The sequence below is a fragment of the Lathyrus oleraceus genome, chromosome 1, assembly GCF_024323335.1.
Source record: "Lathyrus oleraceus cultivar Zhongwan6 chromosome 1, CAAS_Psat_ZW6_1.0, whole genome shotgun sequence".
Classification (NCBI taxonomy): domain Eukaryota; kingdom Viridiplantae; phylum Streptophyta; class Magnoliopsida; order Fabales; family Fabaceae; genus Lathyrus; species Lathyrus oleraceus.
The window spans coordinates 19,225,388-19,252,279 of record NC_066579.1 but is presented as its reverse complement, the minus strand read 5'-3'; the positions used below and the strand labels follow the sequence as shown (position 1 = coordinate 19,252,279).

The window sequence follows — 26,892 nt, the reverse complement described above, 5'->3', positions numbered from 1 at the left end:
CTTTCACATTAAACAATGTGGTGTCCACTACAAGGCCACTACAATTGTTGCATATGGACTTATTTGGTCCATCAAGAATAAGAAGCTTCAGAGGTAATGTATATGCTTTAGTTATTGTTGATGATTTCTCTAGATACACTTGGACCTTCTTCTTAGTGCAGAAAAATAATGCATTCAAGGCGTTCAAGAAATATGCGAAGCAAATCCAAAATGAGAAATCACTAACTATTGCCTCCATAAGAAGCGACCATGGTGGAGAATTCCAAAATGCCTCCTTCGAAGAGTTTTGCAAAGAACATGTAATCTTTCATAATTTCTCGGCACCAAGGACTCCTCGATAAAATGGAGTGGTGGAGAGAAAGAATATGTCACTTGTGGAACTTGCACAAATGATGCTAAGCGACTCAAATCTTCCAAAGTACTTTTGGGCAGATGCGGTAAGCACGACATGCTATGTAAGTAATAGAATTATTATTAGACCTATCTTGAAAAAGACTCCTTATGAACTCTTCAAAGGAAGGAAACCCAACATATCTTACTTTCACATTTTTGGATGTAAATGCTTTGTCCTCAACAATGACAAAGACAATTTAGGTAAGTTCGACGAGAAATCCGCCGAAGGTATATTTCTTGGATACTCTCTTACTAGTAAAGCCTATAGAATATATAATAAAAGAACTTTAAAAATTGAAGAATCTATGCATGTTACTTTCGATGAATCTAACCCCTCCAAGGAGGATATTATTTTGTGTGATAATGATGATGATATTGTAGAAGTTCCTCAAATAGATACTTCAAATGGAAACAATGGTGATCAACCAAAACATCAAGATGAGAAAAAAGCAAATGATAATGCTCTACCTAAGGAATGGAGAACTCATCGGGATAATCCAACTGATAAAATCATTGGTGATATCAGTCAAGACGTTGCAACTAGATTAAATCTCAAAGATGCATGCTTAAATATGGCTTTTGTTTCACAAATTGAACCTTCCAAGGTTAATGAAGATTTAGGTGACGACCAATGGATAATTGCTATGCAAGAAGAGTTAAACCAATTCGAAAGAAAACAAGTTTGGGAACTTGTCCCTAGGCCAAGTGATAAACACATCATAGGTACCAGATGGGTGTTTAAGAATAAGCTTGATGAGAATGATATAATTGTTCAAAACAAAGCAAGATTGGTGGCCCAAGGATACAATCAAGAGGAAGGCATTGATTTTGAAGAAACATTCACTCCAGTTGCAAGGTTAGAAGCTATCCGTTTATTACTTGCTTATGCATGTTAATTAAATTTTCAATTATTTCAAATGGATGTCAAAAGCACATTCTTGAATGGTTACATCAATGAAGAAGTCTATGTCAAACAACCCCTGGGCTTTGAAGACTTCAAAAATCCTTCACATGTTTTCAAGTTGAGGAAAGCTCTTTGTGGCCTAAAGCAAGCACCTAGAGCATGGTATGATCGTCTCAGCAACTTTCTTTGTGAAAAGGGATTTGAAAAAGGTAAAATTGACAAAACTTTGTTGTCATACCCCAAAATTCACCCTACCTTTCACAAAGTTCATCTAGGTCACTAACCTTAATCATATGCATAGCCTTATAGACATTTAATTGCATATGCATAATCATGGTCTAATACAAGAGGACAGGTATCATGAATTCCAAGCTTTATGCTTACACTTAATAGAAACTAGGGTTTCCCTACAGCTAGAGGTGGCTCAATCAGCCAAACTTTAATTCGAGGTATCTCTTGAAGCCTATGTACATGCTCAGCATTGAAGATTCAATTGTTGCTTCTTGATGAAGCAAAACCCTGGTTTGAAGTCCTCATTTTGACCATGATATCCCCGAACCCTGATTCCTGGCCACTACTCTTTGTGTATATCCCATAACCCTTCACTTATCCCATTCATGTTCATTTCATATAATCATTTCACCTGATCATTGTTGGCCCTTATTTGGGTCATTCATGTTGGTTTCTTGGCTTTGATTCCATGGATTACTTGCTCCCACGTGTGTATCTTGTGCTTGTTCATATCCATGTCCTACTATCGCCTGGTCATGGGTCATTTCATTTGTTGCCATACCCTTGTTTCATGCTTGTCTTCGATCATTTGGGTCATTAATGGGGGCCTTGGGTTCATGGTTAATGGTTCATTCATATTTTGTATGGGTTCCATTCCATTATGTGTCTCGATTCAGTCCGTTTTTAGGTCATGTCCATTACAAGTCATGTCCAAGTCATTTCCATCCATCTCATTAGCCATTTCAAGGTCCAAATTCCATTTAACCGGTTTACTAGTCATGTTCATAGAAGATGCAATCCTATACAAGTACAAGATTCAATGTTCGTCAAAGTCATTCACTCGAGTCAAAATCCTCCAAATTCATTCCAAATAATCATTTACATCAAAAAATGAAAAAAAATAGTTACGTTGACCACATGTTGACTTCGGTCAACAGTTGACTTTTTGGTCAACCGGTTAACCAAAGTCAACTGACCCCTTTGGATTACCTTAAGGCCCGACCTAACCCATCTTGTCTTGGTTCACCATGCAAATCCATGATTCACTCGCTTAGGCATTGTTTTATTATAATGAGTATGTTCATGGCCCTAGGTGCTTGATCGAGGTTCATAGCATGACATGATTCAGTTGGACATTTCGTTATTCAAATGGCATAGCAAAGTTCATAGTTCTATTCATGTTTCATTAACGGTTCCTTTGTTTAAGTTTCTTTTCCCATATGTTCGTTGATTCAAGTTCACACTACACTCATTGGCCATTAATTTTGGTTTCATAAATACATAAAAAACCACGATTCCAAATTGGTTGTAAGCATGGACTTGTAGAAGAAAATTGTATTTGGAAAATGATACTTAATTCATTAAGTCATAGAGAATTATCTTTCATCAAGCACATGCATTGCATTCATACATATCACATTACAAATGTCGAACACATATAAATCCCTAATGCCTAGTCTCCACTTTCCTCTTCACGCCTTTATTTCCTTTTTAACTTCATAGCCAAACTCCTCCACTCATAAGTGACCACTTTCTTCAAATCGTACATGGTTTCCTTTCTCCAAATGTCTTAGGCTCATGTGTCGTATCCCATCATTAACAACTGGCGTTCATGGTGACCATATTCTCTATAATACATAGAATGGGGATCATTCATGTTGCATACACATCATAAGCCACATGATTTTTGTTCAGTTAGCAATGCGAAACATAACCAATGTCAGAATATCAATTAAAACGCATAGCAGCCTTGCATCGTCATTCCTAGTATAAAAGTGAAACCATACAAACATGCAGCAGTTGGCATATGAAGCTTCCTTTCTTCAAGCCTGAACGAAAACATGAAGAATTTTCAGAAGAAGTAATGGAGAAATATGAGGTTGGTGCGACACCGTTTTTTGGGACAGAAAATTGTTGTTGGGTATGCGTTAACGGCTGAGGAGAAGAAAAGCTTTCTGCAACATAATTTCATTTCTCTTGATGGGAGCAAGGGCATGCTTGGTTGATAAGCACAGACCTAGAAAATAAGCCAATGAACCCAGGTCAGAAGCTTCATTCAAGGGATTTGTGGGCTGCTCGTATTGAGAGTATATGGAAAGACGTGGACGACAGCTATTGGTGTCGGGTACAGTGGTATATAATCCAAGAGGAGACTTCTGTCGGACGACAACCACATAACTTGAGCAAGGGGCTATATCGGACCAATGATTCTTCAAATATTGAGATGGGATATGTCCTTAGACATTGCTATATCATGACCCTTAAGGAGTATGCCAAAGCTAGCAATGAGGGAGATGATGTTTTCTTGTGTGAATATGAATACGACATCCATTGGCACAGTTTCAAACGCCTAGCTGATATTGATGATGAAAGAGAGGATTCTAATGAGAGTGATGATGATGAATACTGGAACATCAGCAAGTAATCAGACTTTGATACAGATGAAGATGTTGAATACAAAGAGAAAAATCTTAAAATTGCACAATCTCAGCTACCGACAAGCCATCAACTAGTTGCAAATATACACAAGATGGATGATCAGGTTGCATGAATTGTTGTTGGGATTATGTATGATGCTAACATCCTAATCCATACTTCCAGGATCCAAGCACAATGTTACTCACCAAGAGCCAATGTCGGTTGAACAGTGTGGTTCAATCTCTTTGAGACACCAAACAAGGTTACACATAATTTGGTGGTCTCCGTCCGTTTGGGGCCTCTCTCCTGTTTGAAGGATGGGATAAAAACACCGACTTTCATCATTACCTCAGCGATCCATGTGGAAATTATGGCAGTTGGAAAGCCGGTGATGTTGGTTTCAATAACTAGGCAGCACAGTCAATTCTAAAACAAGAATGCAAAGATGATACCACAAGGGAAGAAGCAGTTCAAAATGCACCTCAGATGAGTCGTAACTTGCATAAGTTTTCCTTGCACCCCCTAGGAAGGTGAAGTATAAAGTTTTCTCACCAAAGAACTTGACTGCGTTGTTGGTGAAATCTGGGGTGGCCCAACCGGCAGAGGAAAACTTCACACTAGGAATCCCAAGCCAACAGACCAAATCCATTATACATCATAGTATTGCAGCACACCAATGCCAGAAACATGGCCAAAACCCTATTGTAATGCAGCCAAACCAGAAGCACAATAGAACCACTGCATACAAACCCACAGATCCAAACGTATCGAGTTTCGTCACATGAACATCAAGAACGACTCGCGCCTTGAGACTCCTGTCAAAGCTTCCGATCTCAGTATCAATCTTGCTGTGATTCGCACGTCGGTGGATAATAGTACACAACCTTTGGAAATTATTTTTAGTAATTCCATTGATGTAATTTTGCACTGAAAACAATAAGCGTCGATCCATTTTTCTGTTTGTGAGGTCTTTGGGAAGACTATAGGCAGTGAGTCTGAACAGACCATTAGGCTGGCAATGTGTCGAATTTGAAGATCGAAGGAGGAGACGACGACGTTGTGTTAAAGACCACCCCCGTCTGCAATGATCGACACTTAAAGGTGGAGGAAATAAAGCGTCTTCCAGTCTCATGGTTGCGTCATGCAAAGACCAGACTACTTTGCCATAAGAGTGGGGTTCCTACTGGTCATGGCTATGGTGGACAACCACCGGCTCTTTGTAGGCATGAGCCTTCTATTCAACCGTTACAACCTTCTTCGAATGATGGCCTTACTATTACTTACCATGCTTTAACTTGTCGCTGGTTTGACTAATCGGCGATGGCCCCGCATTCGGAATTACAACCACTAAACCCCATCCCCTCACGAACGCTAACAAAGCCGCAAGTAGCGTTCATCATATCAACATTAACCTGTAAGCATCAAGTGAATCACATGTTACGGCAGTGCATACGACGACAATGAGTGATCTAACTCGAGTTGCAGCATCAGCGATGATTCCATGTCCCTGCAGTAATAACAGTTCACATCAGAAGGCTACCAAAATTAACACTAAAAATAAAATACAAACCTAAATAACTTTCATTCAAAATAAATAATAGAATTAGGATTAACTGAGTTTGGACCCTGCTGCTAACTCATTCCTTTGTAAACTTATTAAACCAGCCATTCACGTTTTTTTCTTTCTACATTCATCACTAACCAAGTTACAATCATATAACTAACTGAGTAAGTATCCAATAACTAACTGAGTCTGTGATCAACTCAGTGAGTTTAATCTAACAAACTTCTAGCCTAACTCCAATCCTCCATTCAATCCAAACCCGCACTCTATAAATTCACTCCTCCTCTCACTATTTCAGGGCTAGAATCTCACAATCTTCATCACTCTCAATCACACGTGATTCTCACAGCTCCCTCCCAATTCCTCACTATACGCTCTCCATTACCGTAACTGTTAGAGCTTCAACACCAGAAGCTTTAATCAGTTGAGCTTTAACCTTCATCATCCTCTCTGATACAACGAATCATAGGCGCATCTTAAGAAGAAGTTATTTCCTTAGACTGGAGATTAGAGGAGAAGAAGATTGCTTCGCATTCATACAGAAGAAGGAAGACGGAGGAGACACGTGAAGCAAAGAGAATTCCAAACAAGATTTCTCACCTGGAAATAGAGAGTTCGTCGGCGCAACCATAATCTCCGACAAGGTGAGTTTCAAATCCCCTCTCCTTTCATTCTATTACCGCCATGATGTAGAAAATATGTATATGACTTAGCCGTAATTCCCGCAGCTCCGATTTTAGGAGATCGGCGACGGACGTAGGTTTTTTGTTTTAGGATTTCCGATTATCTCTCGCCGATGTGAGAAACTCTGGAAGGAAGTAGAGATTTTGCCGTCGTATTCATGATCGACACCTTGAGTCGGTTAGTACATAGGATTCCTTTGAGTTTAATCCACCGTCGCCGCCAAGGACCGCCTCCGGTCCGGCAGAGCATATAACCGCGGTGGCGCCGGAAGCTGTGTTGTTTTTAAGGTCCATCTTCAGCATTAAGTATCATTGGTAGCTCGCGACGTTTAACACGAGGTCGACGTCACCGTCGTGCTTCGAGAATCCACTGTCGCGCCGCTAATTACAATGGCATCCGTGGCCAATTCCAGTGTCACTCCTTGGTTGCCACACTGGATTTTGATTGGGCCTCGGGATTGGGCTTTAGGTTACACTTGCTGAACATCACCATATCCTTTCTGTTAAACCCTCCTGTTGATTAGGCCCATGACTTTCTTCCTAATTTCTAGTTAATTCATGATTAGAGTTTATTAATCTCATTTTTTTGCGATTTATTTTGATGCTATTTGTTAATCTTGATAGGAATATTAGATTTAATTCTTAGTTTTTAATTAGGAATTAACATAATCTTAGGGATAATTAGCTTAATGCATGTTTAATTAGGTAATTAGTTAGAAATTAGGTTTAATCGTTTTTACATATTGTGTTTAGTTTCTTAATTTTCCAGAATTAATCTTCATGTGATTAACCATGCCATGTTTAGAATTTCATTTGATTTGCCATGTTAAGTCTCATGTACGCGATTAATCTCATTTTGACTTGGTTATTTTTTTTGTTTATGATTAATGGCTAAATTGAAGTTTCCGTTTTAATTTGATTTGGTATATGTTTGTTCATCATCACCACTACACCGCATCATATTATGATCATACCATATCATTCACTTGAATTAACATTTAAATTCCATTTTATTAATGCATACTAACCATAGTATTTTTTTTGTGGTGGCATGTGAATGAGAGATCCAAACCATCCTACAAGTTATTCTTTTATTTTTTTTGTAAAATGTAGTTTTCTCCTCATGTCTTTGTGTTGTATTGTGTGAGTTCCCCCCATTGTGGGTTAAATGTCCCCCCTCCCCTTACTCATGTAATAGCTTAGATTTATTGCTTTCTAGCTAGTTTACTATGCATGTTAATAATCAAAGATAAAACACAAAACGATAAACAAAGCATTTTCAAAAGAAACAAAAGAAACTTGATCCAACGTCAAGTTATTTTCCTAATAAAAACTCACACCATTGCAACGTTAATGCTTGATCCAACGTCAAGCATTCTCCATTCACTCCAAGATCCATCATTTACATCTCTTCTCCATTCTCTTCTCAACTTCATTCTATCTCTCACCTCCATTCTTCACTCACTATTTTCATAATAAATGCAAACACTTGATTCAACGTCAAGTTCCATTTTCAAAACATTTTCATAACAAATTGGAATGCAAATGGGGTGTACGTGTTTGTACACAACATTCAAGTAATTGGGTTGTCGGCCGTACCTAGCCTGAGGACCCGACACTTGAATTTCCCCCTTAAAACATCTAATCATTCAAACAAGTTAAATCTAGGCGCTATGAGGAAGAAAAAGAATAGTTAGGACTCCATTGTCCTCTCGATTCCCAAGTACTTTGATTGTTGATTGTACTTAGTCAAGGGTTAAAGACTTGTCTCCCTCTAAGTTCCAACGATTAAACTTGCCAAACTCCTTTCATAATCAAATCTCTTTTGGACGAAAAAGAGTAGTTAGGATAACTTGTCCTCTCAACTCCCGAGTTATTGGACCGTTGACTGTATCTAGCCAAGGGTCTAATGCTTGTCTCCATGCATAAAATCGACCCTAACCAATCAAACCATCTTTTGCCTTAGTGCACTCTATTCAAAACCTTTCAATAAGGACGTGTTACTTCCGTTCTACCATGAACGAAGCTTAAGCCCCCATGTGTGAGCAAGTAATGTTTAACTGCTAAAGTGTGAACCAAGCGTATCCATTTTACCGCAAACAAGCAAATACTTTCTGCTCCCATGACAGAGTATACAAGCAATTGAACAGTACCGCGCGAACGTCAATATTGTTCAGTAAAAACAACCAAACAAATATGGCATTTTTGAGCCGAACTACGAAGCTCTGACTTCCCTATTGCACGTATGGGGATACGTAGGCACAAGGGCCCAAATCCTTGGCGAGCACACTAACTTAAAACTTATCTTCTCTTCCATCTCATCTCTCATCTCACTCCTGATAGCAAGCAACATACAGATAAATAAACATCCATACGCATTTGATACGAGCAAGTGGTTCCCATGGAATACCATGGATGTGAGGGGTGCTAATACCTTCCCTTTGCATAACCGACTTCCGAATCCGCTCTTGGTTGCGAGACCATTTCTATCATTTGGGGTTTTATCGCTATTTCCCCTTTCCTTTGGAATAAATAAAATCCGGTGGCGACTCTGTATTTTTCACGGCGCTTCACTTGTTTATTAATAAAATTAAAGGTAACACTTTATTGGTTCAAGTCTACGTTGACGACATCATATTCGACTCAACAAACAAGGATATGTGTGAAGAATTTTCATCAATGATGCAAGGAGAATTCGAGATGTTCATGATGGGTAAGATAAACTATTTTCTTGGACTTCAAATTAAGCAACTGAAGGATGGCATCTTCATCAACCAATCAAAGTACTGCAAAGAGTTGTTAAAAAGATTCGACATAGATAGTTGCAAGGCAATGTCTACTCCGATGGAATCCAGATCTTATATTGATCAAGATGAATCAGGTGTTTCAATTGATATAATAAAGTATCGAGGTATGATTGGTTCCTTACTTTATTTGACGGCAAGTCGTCCTGATATTATGTTCAGTGTGTGTCTTTGTGCTCATTTTCAAGCAAAACCGAAGGAATCACACACCACCGCTGTTAAGAGGATCATGAAGTATCTCAAGGGAACAACAAATGTAGGCCTATGGTATCCTAAAGGTAGTATTTGCAAATTAGTTAGTTATTCTGATGCTGATTATGCAGGATGTAAAACTGATCGAAAAAGTACTAGTGGTACATGTCACATCCTTGGAAATGCATTAGTATCACGGGCTTGCAAGAAACAAGTGTGTGTTGCTCTAAGCACTGCCGAAGCGGAATACATAGCAGCAGGTAGTTGTTGCACTCAAATACTTTGGCTTAAGCAACAACTTCGTGACTACGGACTCGATCTTGGATGCATTCCTCTTCTTTGTGACAACACAAGTGCGATAAACATTACAAAGAATCCGGCCATGCACTCAAGAATCAAACATATTGATATTAAACATCATTTTCTTTGTGATCATGTGATTCAAGGAGATGTCGAAGTCACATTTGTGGATACTCATAATCAACTTTCCGACATCTTCATAAAACCTTTGGCGCGAGAACCATTTTACAAAATTCGAAGGGAACTTAGGATTCTAGATGAGTGTGATATATAACTCATCAAAATAACATCAAAATTTAAAAGGTGCACTCTTTCTTATAATATTTAGTAATTAATTGTTTACAGCTCTTAAAAATGTTTTTATTATGATAAGTATGATTGTTTATACGTTAATTTAAGTATTTTTCAAATTTTATTTGGTGTCAATCGATTGATGGTAGGGTGTCAATCGATTGGTCCCTCTTAATTTCTCAAATTTTATTTTACAGAAAGTTCTTACAATCGATTACATCTTTGAATCAATCGATTGGTTCCCTATTTTTTTTAATTCTTTATAAAAAAAAATTAACTAATCGATTGTATCTCTAACATCAATCGATTGGTCCCCGTTATTTTTTCAACTTTTTCACCATGCCAATCGATTGGTCCTTGCATGTCAATCGATTGGTCCACTAAATTTTTTGTTTTATATGTTCAGCATGCGCATGATTCCCTTCCAATTTTCTCCTCTCTTTAATTGTTGCCATATGATTTTTGATTTCATTTACTGATACACTCTTCATATTGCATTTACTCTTATTTTGTCCTTTACCTCTTTTTTCTGCTATTCTTTCTCCTTTTCTTATTTTCAAGTAAATGCCATTTACCAAGATTCTCCTATTCTTTATGTCACTTTATTTCCTTTCATTGCCTTTTATTTTTCTTGGTCCAACTATTTGATCCTTCCCATTACTACACTCCACCACCATAAAACCACATCCCTCTTCAAGCAAAAATTCAGCATTCATGACTATTCACTTCTCTTCAAAGGTTTTTGCTTTATCTCTTGATTATCACTCCAAGCAACATTCATGGCATCTCAACTTTCATCCAAAGGCAAAGGAAAAGGCAAGGCTTCTAGTTCTAGAGGCCCCCTAGATTTATCAAGACTTTTCACTACAAATAGTCAACAGAAAAGGTATGAGACTTATTTCTTCCAAAAGAAAATCATGAAGCCTAAGTATAGTACTTTCGTGTCTTTTCTTGATGATGTGTTTACCTTTCCAACTGTCTTTGAGGAATTGGGTTTGAGTGACCTCATTGGTTACAATACAAATTTTTACCCTGAATTGGTTAAGGTGTTCTACTCCAACATGGTGAAGAAGAAAGGGAAATTAACATCTGTGGTGAAGGGAGTCCCAATCTCCTTAATTGCATCTGATATATGTGCTATTTTTGAAATCCCTACTGGTGGTCACAAATTTCTTAGGACAAAAGCTCCATGGAAAAACTATAGCAAACATGCTTTTTACTATAGTTCGAGTCGGTTGTCAGAGCATCAGTTTTATAACAAGAGGAAGAAGAGTTTTGGAGGAGATAGCCCGGAGCGTGTCTACTGGTCCCCCACAAAGTTTTCTATTGATGATATAATATTGCATTATTTTCTGGTATATGTTATTGTGCCTAGATTTTCTAATCACTGCACTATAACAGATCCGGAAATTATGCTTCTATATACCATCAAAACTCATTTTCGTGTTGATTGGGGACATACAATCCTGTCACATATGATGTCTCATGACGAACCTGCCGAGGGTCTACCATATGCTCATTTCTTGACCAAAATTTTCCGACATTTCAACATTAACCTGGAAAATGAGATGTGCTTCTCAATGGAAAAACCTTATTTCATGATAAGTATCAAGCAGGTAAATAGGAAGATGGGAGTCATTTTCAATCAACAGACTCATGAGATAAACTACCTGGACAATGAAGATGAAGAACCTCAACAAGAAGCCCACAGTGATAATGAGTTTAACCCGCCTACAGAAGCTCAACCGGATCAACCTTCCAACCAAATGATAATGGACTATCTACAAGGATTTCACACGGATGTTATGACCAAGATTGGTCATTTATCGTCGAGAATGGATCGTTGGGAGTTGTCTCAAGCTGGTTTTCAAGGTAGTGGTTATCAAGGTGGTGGTTATCAAGGTGGTAGCTATCAAGGTGGTGGGTCTAATGATAGGAACAACAATCAGTGATTGGCTATCTTATGGTGTTTTATGACTTTATTATGTTTTAATTCTGTTTTTATCATCCTTATTTTATGTTCTGCATGACTTATTTGGTTCTTTGTGTTGTAATATTTAGACATCGTTTGTGTGGTTTAATGCTTAATTTTCTCTTAGATATTATTGTGTCTCTTTTCCCTTCTTTTTGATTATGACAAAGGGGGGGAAGATGTTTGCATACGTGTTTTGCTTGTGTTGCTTAATGCAAAGGGAGTTTTGTATGTGATCATTTCTAAGAAGATAGGGGGAGTATGAGTTTAAGCTTCAAATTGGTTGTCATCATCAAAAAGGGGGGGAATGTGAAGACAAGCTTCCTACAAGATTTTGATGAAGATAACATATCAAGCTCTTCATAATAAAAAAATGGAAAAATAAGATCATTTCAACATTGCTCAAGTTTTTCATGGATCTAGTAAAGGTATATGGAATTCTTGACAATATACTCCTAGTGCTCAAAAGTTTTATCATACATTAAAATGATCACTCTAAACTTTTTCTATCATGATTATTTGTTTTAAAATAATGTTTAAAAATTGCATGTTCAAAAGTTTTTTGACTTAGAAATTTTTTCAATGTTTTGGCCATGTCAATCGATTGATGCCATACTACAATCGATTGATCAAACTTTTTGTTTTAGAATTTTTCGTTTTTAAAGTTGGACCAATCGATTGGTGTTGTATGTAAACCGATTGATCCTAGTGTATTTTTTCAATATTTTGCTTATGTCAATCGATTGGTTATGTGTGTCAATCGATTGATGCTGGAATTTTTTTGAAAAATCTGAAAAATTATTTCACCATTCTTTGCACCAATTCATCATGACTCTTCATGGCAAAAGCTTGCATCTTTTCATCATCAAATCTCTGATTTCCATTCTAACCATCGTCATGTTATGATTTAAGGGATGCATTCATACTATAAATAATCCTTATATTTTCATTACAAATTTCACCTCTTTCAAATCAATTTGCAAAATCTCTATACATTCATTTTCATCTATTTTTCATATTAAGATACTTTTGAAAAAGAATTTTCATATCATTTTCTTCAAAAGTACTCTTGAGCATTTAGAGATTATTTTATTTTGAACTTTCATATTGAAAGAGAAGAAGAAAATGAATGTATAGAGATTTTGCAAATTGAAATACAAATATTCAAATATTCATTCAATTACTTTGTAAAATCTTAAGTACCAAGGATTGTTTGGTTTTAGGTGTATTACTTATTATCCAAGATTGTTGGATATAAGTGTCAAGCAAAGGAAGAATTGTTTTCTTTTCTTGTGAGTTAAGTTTTCAAGAGGGTTGTTCTTGATTACTTAGTTAGAGGCTTGCTTTAGGAGATCTAACAATAATAAAATCTCTTACACATTATAAGGGGACTGGAGTACTCTCAAGTTGTGAGGGAAACCAGTATAATTCCTGGGGTTCTTTACTTTCTGTTATTTATCGCTTTCAATATCATACCTTTCCAGAAAAGAAAAGAACCTTTATCCATAAAATCCGAATAAATTTCTAAAGTCCTAATTCAACCCCCCCCCCCCCCCCTCTTAGGCTTATTCCTAACTTACATCCATATATGTCACAACCATCTTCTAGATAATCTTCTTAATATTCTTATTTGCAACTTCAACAACCCCAGTTATCTTGGGTATGTAAGGAGAAGAGTTATGATGCTCAATCTTGAAGTCGTCGCAAAGCTCTTTCATCATCTTATTGTTTAAGTTCAACCCATTATCAGTGACGATATTACTCAGAACACCATATCAGTAAATAGTATGATTCTTGATAAACTTGACCACAACTTGCTTGGTTATATTATCATAAGATGCTGGTTTAACCCATTTGGTGAAGTAATCAACAACCACAAAAATGAAATGACGTCCATTCGAAGCTTTGGGTTCAATCATACCAATCATGTCAATTCCCCATATAGAGAAAGGCCACGGGGATGAAATAACATTTAGAAGAGTTGGAGGCATATGAATCTTATCAGCATACATCTGACATTTATGGCACTTCTTCACATATTTAAGCAATCAGATTCCATTGTCAGCCAATAGTAACCTGCCATTAACATCTTTTTAGCCATTGCATGTCCATTGGCATCGGTACCAAAGGATCCTCCATGAACTTCTTGCATTAACATGTCTACTTCGGGTTTATCCACAAATCTGAGCAAGACCATGTCAAAGTTTCTCTTGTACAACACATCTTCATTCAGAAAGAAATTGCCAGTCAGTCTTCTCAAAGTCTTCTTATCTTTACTGGATGCCCCAAGCGGGTACTCCCGACTTAGGAGGAAATACTTGATATCATGATATTGAGGCTTATCATCTATGAATTCTTCTATTGCAAACACATGAGTAGGCCTATCAAGGCGTATAATTCTGATATTGGATGTGTCATTCCAACGATTTACTTTATACATAAAAGACAAAGTAGCCAAAGCATCTTCCATCTGATTTTCTTCACGAGGTATATGGTGAAACTCAACTTTGTTGAAGAAAGTCAACAACCACCTTACATAATCTTTGTAAGGGATCAAACCAGGTTGACGAGTTTCCCATTCTCCTTTAATCTGATTAACCACCAAGGTTGAATCTCCATATACATCAAAAATCTTAATTCTCAAATCAATGGCTTCTTCAAGACCCATGATATAAGCTTCATATTCTGCCATGTTGTTCGTATAATCAAGCATCAACCTTGCAATGAAAGGGATATGATAACCCTGAGGAGTAATGGTGATTGCCCCAATTCCATTACCATAGGCATTAACAGCTTCATCAAACACTAACCCCACCGAGATCCAGGCTCTGGTCCTTCTTTAGGCAATGGTTCATCATAATCTTTAGCTTTTAAGTACATAACATCTTCATCAGGGAAGTCAAACCTGATAGAATGACAATCATCAATTGGATGGTGAGCCAAATGATATGCAAGAATACTCCCTTTAATCGCCTTCTAAGTACGGTACTCAATATCATATTCAGATAACAGTATATGCCAACGAGCAATCCTCCCAATCAAAGCAGGTTTTTCAAAAGTATACTTGATTGGGTCCATTTTGGATATCAACTAAGTAGTATGATTAATCATATACTAGCGTAGGCGTTTGGCATTCCAGGCTAAAGCACAACAAGTCTTCTCAAGCATGGAGTACCTATACTCACAATCCGTAAATTTTATACTCGGATAGTAGATGACATGCTCCTTTCTACCAGTTTCATTTTGCTGTCCAAGTACACAACCCATGGACTCTTCTAACACAATTAAGTACATGATCAACGATCTTCCTTTCACTAGAGGAGGCAAGATAGAAGGTTCAAGCAGATACTCCTTGATGTTGTCAAAAGCTTTCTGGAAGTCTTCTGTCCAAACATAACCTTTATCTTTTCGGAGAAACTTGAAGATTGGCCCAGATGTGGATGTCATGTGAGATATAAACCTGGAGATGTAATTCAGACGCCTAAGGAATCTTATGACTTGCTTTTCTGTCTTTGGTGTAGGCATATCTTGAATAGCTCTGACTTTATCAGGATCTACCTCAATACCTTTCTGGATGAAGTTGAAACCCAACAACTTTCTTGAACGGACACCAAAAGTACACTTACTATGATTCAAGCGGAGTTTAAACTATCTCAAACACTGAAACAACTTCAACAAATACTCAACATGCTCTTCTTCAGTCTTCGAATTAGAAATCATATCATTGACATATATCTTTATCTCTTTATGCATCATATCATGGAAAAGAGTAGACATGACTTTCTAGTACGTTGCATCAACATTCTTTAAATAGAAAGGCATCACTCTATAACAGAATATTCCCCGGGGTGTAATAAATGTTGTATTTTCCATGTGCTCGGGTGCTATCTTGATCTGATTATAATTGGAGAAACCATCCATAAAGGAGAAGACATTGAACTCAGCTGTATTATCTACCAGCATGTCAATGTGTGGTAGAGGAAAATCACCCTTTAGGCTAGCTTTGTTCAAATTTTATAATCAACACACATCCAAACTTTGTCATCCTTATTTGGAATAGGCACAATGTTGGTCACCCATTGGGGGTACTCATAAGTAACAAGGAAACCAACGTTAATTTGCTTCTGAACCTCCTATTTGATCTTAACAATCATATCAGGATAAGTCCTTCTCAATTTCTGTTTAACTGACGGACACTATGGCTTCAATGGTAATCTATGCTTTACAATATCGGTACCAAGACCTGATATATCTTGATAAGGCCAAGAAAGTACATCCATATATTCTCTAAGAAGCTCTACCATCCTTTTCTTTACATCTGGACAAAGCAGTGCCCCAATCTTAACTTCTTTCTTGTTCTCTCCAGAACCCGAATTAATCACTTCCGATGGCTCTTTATAAGGCCGAATGGTCTTCTCCTCATGCTCAAGCAAACGATAAATCTAATCAGGAATCTCTTCAGCATCCTCTTCTTCCATTTCAAACACAGGGAATTCAAAGTCTGGAGAGAGCATAAGGTCATTATTTTCAATGGGTTTAACAATCAATCTGCACAATGATTTTATGCTTGATTTTAGAATATGAATAAATAAATATACATTGTGATGCAGATATAAAAAGTGATTATTATCTTGGTTTTTTTATGTTACCATTTTTCAGAAAAAAGCAAAAAGAGAAAATGTAATATGGATAAACAAAATAACATTTTATTAATGATGATAAAATTTGAAATAAAGCTCACATAGATTCACTTTCACCTTGGACATAATGAAAGGATTTTTTTGAAAATAATAAGAACATATTAGTTTGGCAAGTGAATAACAGAGGGAACATCAACAATAATCCAATTCTAGCACATTAATTTGTGTGTCACAAAGTTCAACACTTTTTGCTCTTATTCATCTTCCAGGATTGTAGCAGCAAATTGATCTTTGAAGTGGATGAAACCAGCACAGTGAAAAACTTCTTGAATATGCTTCAAAACTCTATGGGTTAAACCTGGATAAAAGCCTAATCCAAATCTATTTTTGTTCTCTGTAAGTTCAACAACTTGGCCCCATCCTACAGATTGACCACTCTTCACAACTTGTTGGGTGTTTTTCAAAGAAGTCATGGATGTCCCATTCTTCTTAACAACATTATCAACGACATAAAGAGCTTGTAACGGAGTTCCTACAGCTTTATCAACATCAATTTACGAAAATGAAGAGAGATGACTCACCAACATGACCTTCTCACTACCCATAATTACTAACTTTCCATTCTTCACAAATTTCAACTTCTGATGGAGAGTTGGCATCACTGCCCGAGCTTCGTGAATCCATAGATGACCCAAAAGACAACTATAGGCAGGATGGATATCCATCACTTAGAACGTAACTAAAATAAACACAAACCTATCCTCAATGGGAGATCAACCACTCCAATCATGGTTTTCTTCGAGCCATCAAAGGCTTTCACAACAACCCCACTAAACCTCATCGGAGCACCTTGATAAGAGAGCTTAGACAGAGTAGACTTCGACATAACATTCAGAGAAGAGCCAATGTCAACCAACACATTGGATAGAGCATCTTCTTGATAAATCATAGAAATATGCAGAGCCAGGTTATGATTCCTCCCTTGCTCAGGCAATTCTTCATCACTGAAGCTTAGGTTGTTACATGCAATAATGTTGGTGATAATTCCATCGAACTAACCAATTGTTACATCGTGATCCACATATGATTGCTCTAAGACCTTCTGTAAAGCCTCTATATGATCTTCCGAATTCATCAACAAAGATAGGACATATATTTCTTACGGGGTATACAATAATTGATCCACCATATTAAATTCACTTCTCTTAATCAATATTATCACTTCATCATGATCAAATTTCTGGTTCACACCACTGAACTGGCCAAACTTCATAACAAGAGTTTCCACTTGAGTTTGCTTACCCACTGAAGCATCTTCAATTATTTTAGGAGCCACAGAAGCAAATACTTGACCACTTCGGGTCACACCACTTACATTGGCAATATTCACAACAGAAGAAAGGGAAGGAATGTGGATATACTTTCCATCTTCTAACATGGTAGCATTGTACTTGTAAGGAACAACTCTGTCAGATTCATAGGGTGTAGGACCCGCCAAACGAATAAACAAAGGAGAAACACCAGACATTTGACTATTATAGGCAATCACATCTGGTTCTAGGATATTGAAATAGGGAGCTATGACATTCACCTCATGCTTATCATCATCTCTATATCTTGTAATCTGAATAAGATTTTGATCCAACATCTCTTGCAAATCTCTCTTTACCATAACATACCCTTAAGGGTTTCTTGAACAGATACGGCAAGAAACATGATTGCTCATAACAACTCAGCTCGTACAAAGTTGCATCCATCTCGACCAAGGATCTTCTAATCAAATTGACATAAAAAACACGATACTTTCCAGGACATCCCTCGACCATATTCACAGTTTCACCACCATGCTTAGGCAACAGATTGACTTGCACATTAGGACCAGAGTCTTCAAAAGACAAAATACCACTTTGCATTAGTCTTCTCACCTCGGCTTTCAAATCAAAACCGTTTTCAATATAATGATCGGGTGCTCCTTGATGGAATGCACAATGATGAACAAGTTTATACTACCATGGAAGTTCCTTTGAAATAGCTGATAGAGTTCTAGTCTGTACCAAATTCTTTTGTATCAACCTAGGAAGTAATTCCACATAGGATATTAGAATTGGATCAAATTGCACTTGTCCCGGGACACGGTTATATTGATTATGTTGATGAGTACGTTGTTGAAAACATGGTTGATGATTGAGTGCTACTTGAACAACTGAAGCATAGTAAAACTAACTCAGATTCTTCAAAAACAACTTTGACATCTCTTTATCTTCTAGCAGAAAATTGACTTGCGCGGCAATCTCGCGCCATCTTTGTGAGTACTCTTTGAAAGTTTCCTTATCCTTTTGAGACATAACACAAATTTAATCTTAGTTTGGTGCCATGTCAACATTATACTTGTATTGGCGAACAAAAGCTTCACCTAGATCGTTGAAACTACAAATCTGGGTGTTGTCAAGTCCCATGTACCACTTTAAAGCAACATCAATCAAACTATCTTGAAAGTAATGAATCAATAGTTGATGGTTATCAATTTCAGTCGACATCTTGCGAGCATACATCACCAAATGAATCAAAGGATAAGAGTTACCCTTATATTTCTTGAAATCTGAAATTTTGAACTTATACGAAATCTTCACATTGTGAACTAAGCACAAATCATGAGCATTCTTCCAAAATAATTCTCTTTCTCTCAAAGCTTGAATCTCCTTCTGCATAGCTTGAAACTGATCTTGAAATTCATCCATCCTTTCATAGACACACACAGTTTCACTCTGATCAACGTGGAAAATAGGCTTTTCCACATAGGGAGCAACATGGACCACGGGAGGTGGTACAGACATAACCGGTTGAGAAACGGGAACTTCAACAGTTGGCTGATATCCTTCTGGCACAAAGTGAGAAGGCATACCTAAAGGGAAACCAGAAGGCATTTGGTGTTGCGGAGCACTGACTGGACTCACAAAAATGGGCACATAAGTGATTTCAGAAATCATAGTCCTCTGAAGCGGAGTTTGAGAAGGAGGAGAATGAGGAGGGTGATTCTAAGCAACTGCCAAAACTTCCATCATAGCAGTGAGTCTTTCAAAGCTTTCTCTCAAAGTAATCACTTCTTCACGAAGTTCATGATTCTTTTGTTCTAAACGACCCATCTTTTTTAGTTGATTAGCATGAGTGTTGTACTGTTGAGACAACTTGTCTGAATGAAGACCAAGAAAAGGAAGCAATAAGACACCTGGAAAACTCACACAAAGCAAGACCAAGATGCAACATTATGCTTGATATGCAAATGCAAATGCAAAGTTTTTAAGGAACTTTAAAATATAAAGCAAATTGCAAACATCATAAAGGAAATAAAACATTTTGAAATACTGAAAATCTCATTTTATTAATAATGAAAAGGATTACAATCTGAAATACAATCTCAATAATCCTAAAACATAAGCGAAAATAAATTAGATATATGGAATCATATCTGATAATGACCCAAATCCAAGTTGATACTTCTTGTGAAGTCTTTTGACCTCTCTTTCATAGTTGCTTTTCATGGCATCCTTCTCCATCACGAGTTGATCTATAATGCATTTATAAACACAGAAAGTAGGAAGATGAGTAGATGATGAAGTGTTAGAGGAAAATAAATACTCTTGGTCTCTTGATCTCTTCATGGCACGCTGCTTAAGCAACTATATCAAGTTATCCTTTTCCTTCAACTTCTTCTGCAATCCTATCTTCTCGAGGTTCGAAGCGCTAAACTTGTCTTCCCAAGCATCCTTCTCTTGCTTCATCCTATCCAAAGCTTCTTGCAAATCCTCTATTCCTTTAATATGAATAGTGGGTGATTTGACCATTACTAAAGACATAGGTCTCTCATAAGTGTAAGGCATCTTGAATTATTTTGCTCTCTTCTTCACCCAACTAGTGTAAGACTCCAAGGCTACACAATTCTTAAACCTAAGCTCACTTTTTCCTTTCCTATGAATATTTTGCCAAGCATGCACAATCTTAGCCTTCAATCCTTGAGTGTCTTTCCCTTCTTGGAAAAATAAACCTTCTAACAAAGTGTTATTAGGTTTGTCCCTCACAGCGAACCCAAGTTGATGTCTTACTAAGTCAGATTGTAGTTGATTCCTTCTTGTGTACCAAGAAGAGGCACATTCGAAAACTCCCCACTGTTGGTGTAAGCCCTAGAGGCCAATAATTTTGGTACTTGTATCGAATGATTTATTAATAATAAAAGGCTTTTTCTTTATTATGTTTGTTTAATAAAGTCCCTAGAATAGATAGTCCGTTTAATGTATCAAGTGTGACTTAATCATGAGATCACATTAAACATAAGGATACTATTCTTAAAGTATCTGTAGTCGAGCTTTATTGTGAAGTGGGATAACATTAAAGCATTAAGACTATTATGTATATAGACTGATGATCACATCTCATGGATCATGGATAAGGAGTTATCAAGTCTTAAACATAGGTATGAATATTAAGAGTAATATTTATACTGGATTGACCCGCTATGAGAATACTATATAGAATGTTATGCAAAGTGTCATAAGTTATTCTCATGGTGATAATGGTGTATACCACCCTTCGACCTGAAACCACTATGGACCCTAGATGTAGAGTCGAGTGCCTTATTGTTGATCAAACGTTGTCCGTAACTGGATGACCATAAAGACAGTTGATGGGTACTCCACGAAGCATGCTAAGGGACATGAGTGACCTAGATGGAATTTGCCCATCCTGCGTAACAGGATAAATGTCTATGGGCCCAATATTGAACTGGACAAGGATGACACGATCTATGCCTTGTGTTCAATATAGACATAAGGGCAAAAGGATAATTATACACATAATTATTATCACAGAAGGATTTGCCAGATCACATGATATTTTCGTGTCTTGGGTAGCAATGATGTGTTGCTAGATACCGCTCACTGTTTATTATGTTAAATACGTGATTTAATATGATTGCCAGTGTCGCGAAAACCTACAGGGTCACACACAAAGGACGGATTGATGAGAGATAGAGTAACTAAGGAATAGCGTAATGTACGGTGTACTTAAGTAGAATACGAAATATAGTAAGGTACCACGCGCTTAAGTGATTTGGCATATTATAAGATATGGGCCATATACACTTGAGTGGGATTTTTAGCTTGCAACCCACATAAGTGGTTTTATAAATAGAACCCTTGTGTAGAAGCATTAGTGCAGTTGCAATTTTGTTTCTCTCTCTCTCACACACACTCAAAGCCTTCATTCGTAGCAGCTAGCACTGAGATTGAAGGAATCCGTTCGTGTGGACTGAGTAGAGGCGTTGTTATCGTTCAACGTTCGTGATCGCTCCATAGGTCTGCATCAAAGGTTACAATCGCCACAAGAGGTAATAATTCTATCACTGATCATGCCCATTCGTAAGGATCATTAAAGAAGAAATTTTAAATTCCGCTGCGTTTTGGATCTCCCTTCTCCTTCACCCACAACTATCAATAATCTCGACATCATCGTAAACAGAAGAATACCAAGTGATGTCATCATTAGTGAGAGACATCAGTCTTTGATACCACCTTAAACAACCCTTGTTTTCTTTGAAGATATGAGACTGCAACAAGTCCGCAATAAACCACTTGTACAACAAAGGTGCATAACAAAAAATAGTCTTGTTTCCCTTAGAAGTCCTATTATGAATGGAGAAATAGGTGTCACCAAGAAAAGTTGGAACATGATTCCCAACCAAAAAGATTCTGATGGCATTAACATCAACAAAATTGTCAATATTGGGAAACAAGACCAAACCATAGATGAGTAAGGCCATAATAGTTTCAAAGGCCACCATGCTACCAACATTATAAAAATAAAAGGCTTTCTCAATCATAAATTTTGAAGTCAAGCCTCTGATACCTCCTTTGACAATGATATTAACGTCTACGTCAGATTTTTTCAGATGAATAATTCCAATAATAACCCGAGATTCCATAATCCCTTCGAAACCACTAAAAGGAACCATATCAGAAACGAGTATACCTAAAAGATAAGCATACTCCTCCATGGTAGGCAACAACTGATAATCAGGGAAAGGAAGCACCGGTAGACGGGATCGTAGAATTGGACCAGAGTACAAAGAAGACCATCTTCAACATCAGTAGATAGAACATACAAAAGTCTTCTAAAACGGTCTCTGAAATCCTTAGGATCATCCATAAAAGATGATATCTTTCTCAATTTCTTAAGATCAGGACATCTGAAACTGTATTTCCGAGTATTCCTTCTTTCAATATCCATGGTTAAAATATTTGCGATGTTTGTAAATAGAATCTCTAAGTTCCTTAGAAACTGAGAGAAATGCTCATGAATGCAATGAGTGCATGATGCAATAACCCCAAACAATATCACATAAGGCACACGTGCAAGGTCCAAAGGTTTGGAGTCACGAGCATGGAGCCAAGGGTAAGAACCAACCCACAAGGTATGTACTAAGGGTATAATCACCTGTAGAACAAGGTTCTAAAAAATTCCCAGAGTCATAATTCCATCTTTTTGATATTATTGTCTTAAGCGACTACTCGCCAACCAATAATATTCTCAAGAGAAACTCGTCCGAGTGTAGTATCACGAAATAACTAATTCAAGTCTACACCTTAATTGCCACTGCACTACACCCTAAAAGGCCAAGATGGGTTAAGGGTTCTAAGGTCCTTAGCTTCTCGGGCTCCTAGGTCAGAAAAAGTAATGCCAATTATGACTACTCGTAAGACATCATTAATCCCAAAAGGGCCTCCACTGAGCGAGGGATCTCAAGTCAAATCATTAAGGATTAACTCCACGTAAGCCAAACAAGACTATACCACCCTCCTATTATAAGATCACTCAAGTACGAGTATATGACTTATCTCACCACACAAAGATCACCAAGCACCCAGACAGAACAAACAATAATAACAACATCAAACATAATATACACAGATAAATAAAGATAGGTTAAACTCACTAAGGACTACTCCCCAACAGAGTTGCCACTTTTCTGTAGCGATAAAAGTTTTGAGATTAAATTATTGATTAACTTAACTCACAAAGCAAGAGTCGTCCCCACGCTTTTATTATTTCCAAAGGAAAGGGAAAAAGTACGAACAAACCCCAAAAAAGTTTTAAAATAACACTAATAAAAAGAGATAAGGTCCGGGGGTTGGTTATACAAAGGGAAGGTACTAGCACCCTAAAAATCTATAGTACTCTATAGGAACCTCTTTGAAAATATGTGCATTTTGGCTTTAAAATGGTGTTGTTTGCAAAAGATTGGATAAATGAGAAAATAAATGTTTTTTTATAATTTTTGTGTTTGCCAAGACTTCTTGAGTCTCATGCATACATACTAACAAAGTGCAATGGAAGATCAAAACCTCGTAGTTCCTGATAAAAATATCAAAGGTGTTTGTTTTGATTCATTTTACTGAAAATACATTTTTTCATTTTAAGAAGAATACTCAACTAGTCACCCACAAGTATAAGAACTTTACATCATCATAGAGAAAGGCTCAAACTTGGATAAAAATCAACAAGTATGCCACTAGCTCTCTTGGATGGAAAATAATTATCATCAATACTATGGGGATAAGAGAATTACATCTCAATTATGGAAATGACTCATGTCTAAACGTTGAGAAAAGTTTTAAAAGAAAAGGTGCACAAAGGGGCATAAAATAGTTTGAATGAGTTATGCATTTTTTGTCTTTCGAAATTGGTTTGAATATGCTTAAGACGTATTAGCATTTATTAAGAAAAAGGTTTTGAAAATCATTTGACAAAAGTCAAGCTTTATTAAGAAAGTGGTTCAAGATTGAAAATAAGAAAGTTTTGAAAAAGAGAGAAGATTTTGAAAATTAAAGTAGGAGAGGAAAAGAAAAAACTATCCTAGATCGTAAAGTAAAAGCTAAGGAGGAAATACCTAACCAAGATATAACAATCTTTATGACATAAGTCAAACAAGAATTCCTTCCTTTGGATTAATCGTGAAGCAAGCCAAATAAGCAAAGGATAATCCATGTATCAGATGAAACTTAAGTAGCCAAGCCAAGTATTCAAAAGGAGTCTAAAGTCAAAGGTACCAGATGAATCCCAAGGTCTCAAATCACAAGCTTCTAAAGCAAGGGTCAAGATCCTAATTCTAAGTCCATAACTCCACAACAATGCTAAGGACAATAACCACAAGTCCATGAATCAAGAGAACCATTTTTAGAGGTTTTTCCTTTATTAGTGTCTTTGAAAGAAAGAGAAATCAAAATGGACAAAGAATAAATAATATAAGCACAAATAATATGATATGATATGCTAAAAATAAAAGCATGAAGTAAATGATAAAAGAATAAAGAGCATAAGACAAATGAGATTAAAGTAAAATTAATATAATAATATGTTAATAAGTGATGTTAATTATCAAGAAGAGAAAGATGATTGGTCATTTTTTGGAGAACACTCAACTATTCACCCACAAGTATGGAAATATGGACCTCCACATCACCTACAAGAATGGTTCTAACTTGGATAAAATCAGCAAGTATGCCACTAGCTCTCATAAGTGAACAGGAAACAATATTTTTTCATGCAATACCATTAGGAGTAGGAGACTTACAATCTCACTTATGAAAATGACTTGCTTTCGGGATAAATTTAGCAATTTAATCAATCATAATTGGACTTATGTAAAAGTCACAACTATTTGAGGCCGATCAATGATAGTGTTTATGTTAATACATGCTAGAGAAATGATATGAAAGTAATTCTCCTAAAGCCATGTCACACAAAAAAGGAAAAGAGAATTGATCAAGCACAACAGCTAGGAGAGTGACCAGTTACATTAATTCATACTTCATAGTACTTAGGACAAACTTGTGCATTAATCCAAAGTACCTTAAATGATCCATGATCTTGGGAGGTAGATTTGAAATGATGAAAGTTCATCAAGCACCAATTCACACATCATGATCAAGATGGACACAAACCATCCAATTGATTAAAATAAAAAGGAAGAGAAGGGGATGAAGGAGAAGAGGGTAAGATAGATCACATCCAAATTGAATCAAAGGCAGTCATCATCAAAATCAATCATCCATTTTGGTGGATTAGGGTTTTCACCCCCATCAACACCCAAGATCCATTGAGTTTGATGAGACATATGATCAAATCAACTGAGATCCTAGGCCAACAGAAGTCAACAAAGGTCAAACAAATATAAAATGCAATAAAATAAAATAAAATAAAATACATTAAAAACATTTTTAAAATGAATTTTAAAAGGGGAATAAAACAAAAAATCCATAAAGTCCTTCAAAACACCAAATAAATAACCAAGAAAATTATAGAAGGTTGAAAATAAAATAAGAAACATAAAATAATTTTTCAAAAAATTTAAATGCCTAAAAGTATTTTTAAACGAATTAAAACAAAGGAAAAAAGATAAAATTCAAGAAAAATAGAAAATCAAGAAAGTAAAATGTGAAAAAATGAAAATCAGATGAAGAAAAATAAAAGAGAATTTTAGAAATTATTTTGGGATTTTTCTAATAAAAGATGAATTTTCAAAGAAAATGCAATTTAAAATAAAAAAAAACAAAAAAAACACGGAGCTTTGGATCAAGCCTCATTAATTGACGTGACAGCTCCAACAATCCTCAGGTTAGGGCGTACGATGGAAATTAATCAAAATAAAACACGTGATCTAATTCAAATTGGACCAATCAAAACATTTCAAAGGTCTAGCGTGTCTCTAAAATCAGATAATCTGAGATGAACTTCGGTCATCTTCCCCGATGGTTCTTCATCGGAGTTTCATCATTTGGTAAATGCAGAGCATGAGACTACCACCATTATGATCGCTTCCTTATCACGAATTCAACCTCATTCTTTAAATTCATTTATCTAAACTAAGCATGGGGAATTTCATAGAAGTTTCAGAAGTAAGCAATCCATAAAAATTAAAATTGAATGATGAACACGATCAATCAACACTAGATAAGTTAGGGGAAAACATCATATAGTGAATGACTATATTATGGTAACTTATTTGAGTTCAAATTATGCTCATAACTACCTTGTCTAAATGGTGATCAAAAGTTGATAAAGCTCGATCTGGTCAGAGCACTTCAAAAGATCCTAGAGCTTGGGAATTGTTGCAAAAGCTTTAGAGAAGATTAAAGGTGCTAACGAAATCAAGAAATTGGATTAAAACAAGTTGGAATTCAAAACATAATAGTTGAATTTTTCTAGAAAATTTCATATTGAAGCAAGGATTTCTTGGCTCTCAAAAGCTTGGAAATGAATGCAGTAGCTTCCTCTGTTTATAAGAAATGTGTTTGGATCCAAATATATGTGGAATCAAGCTTATTTCTTGCAAAATGAATTTGATCAAAATGTGTGAAAATTTTGACTTGCAATCCATCAAAACTCATCCAAATCATGCGTTTCATGGGTCAATTAACTTTTGTAGATTTGGTTAAACATGTTTAGGTC

General features: G+C 36.5%; 1 non-coding gene and 1 pseudogene across 1 annotated transcript; both read left to right on the top strand.

Moving 5' to 3' along the window:
• Positions 1–3,560: 3,560 nt before the first annotated feature.
• LOC127087811 (uncharacterized) lies at positions 3,561–5,452 on the top strand (annotated as a pseudogene).
• LOC127116789 (small nucleolar RNA snoR28) lies at positions 3,813–3,890 on the top strand. The gene has a single exon (XR_007801577.1). It is a non-coding gene; the product is annotated as a small nucleolar RNA snoR28 (small nucleolar RNA).
• Positions 5,453–26,892: the final 21,440 nt, after the last annotated feature.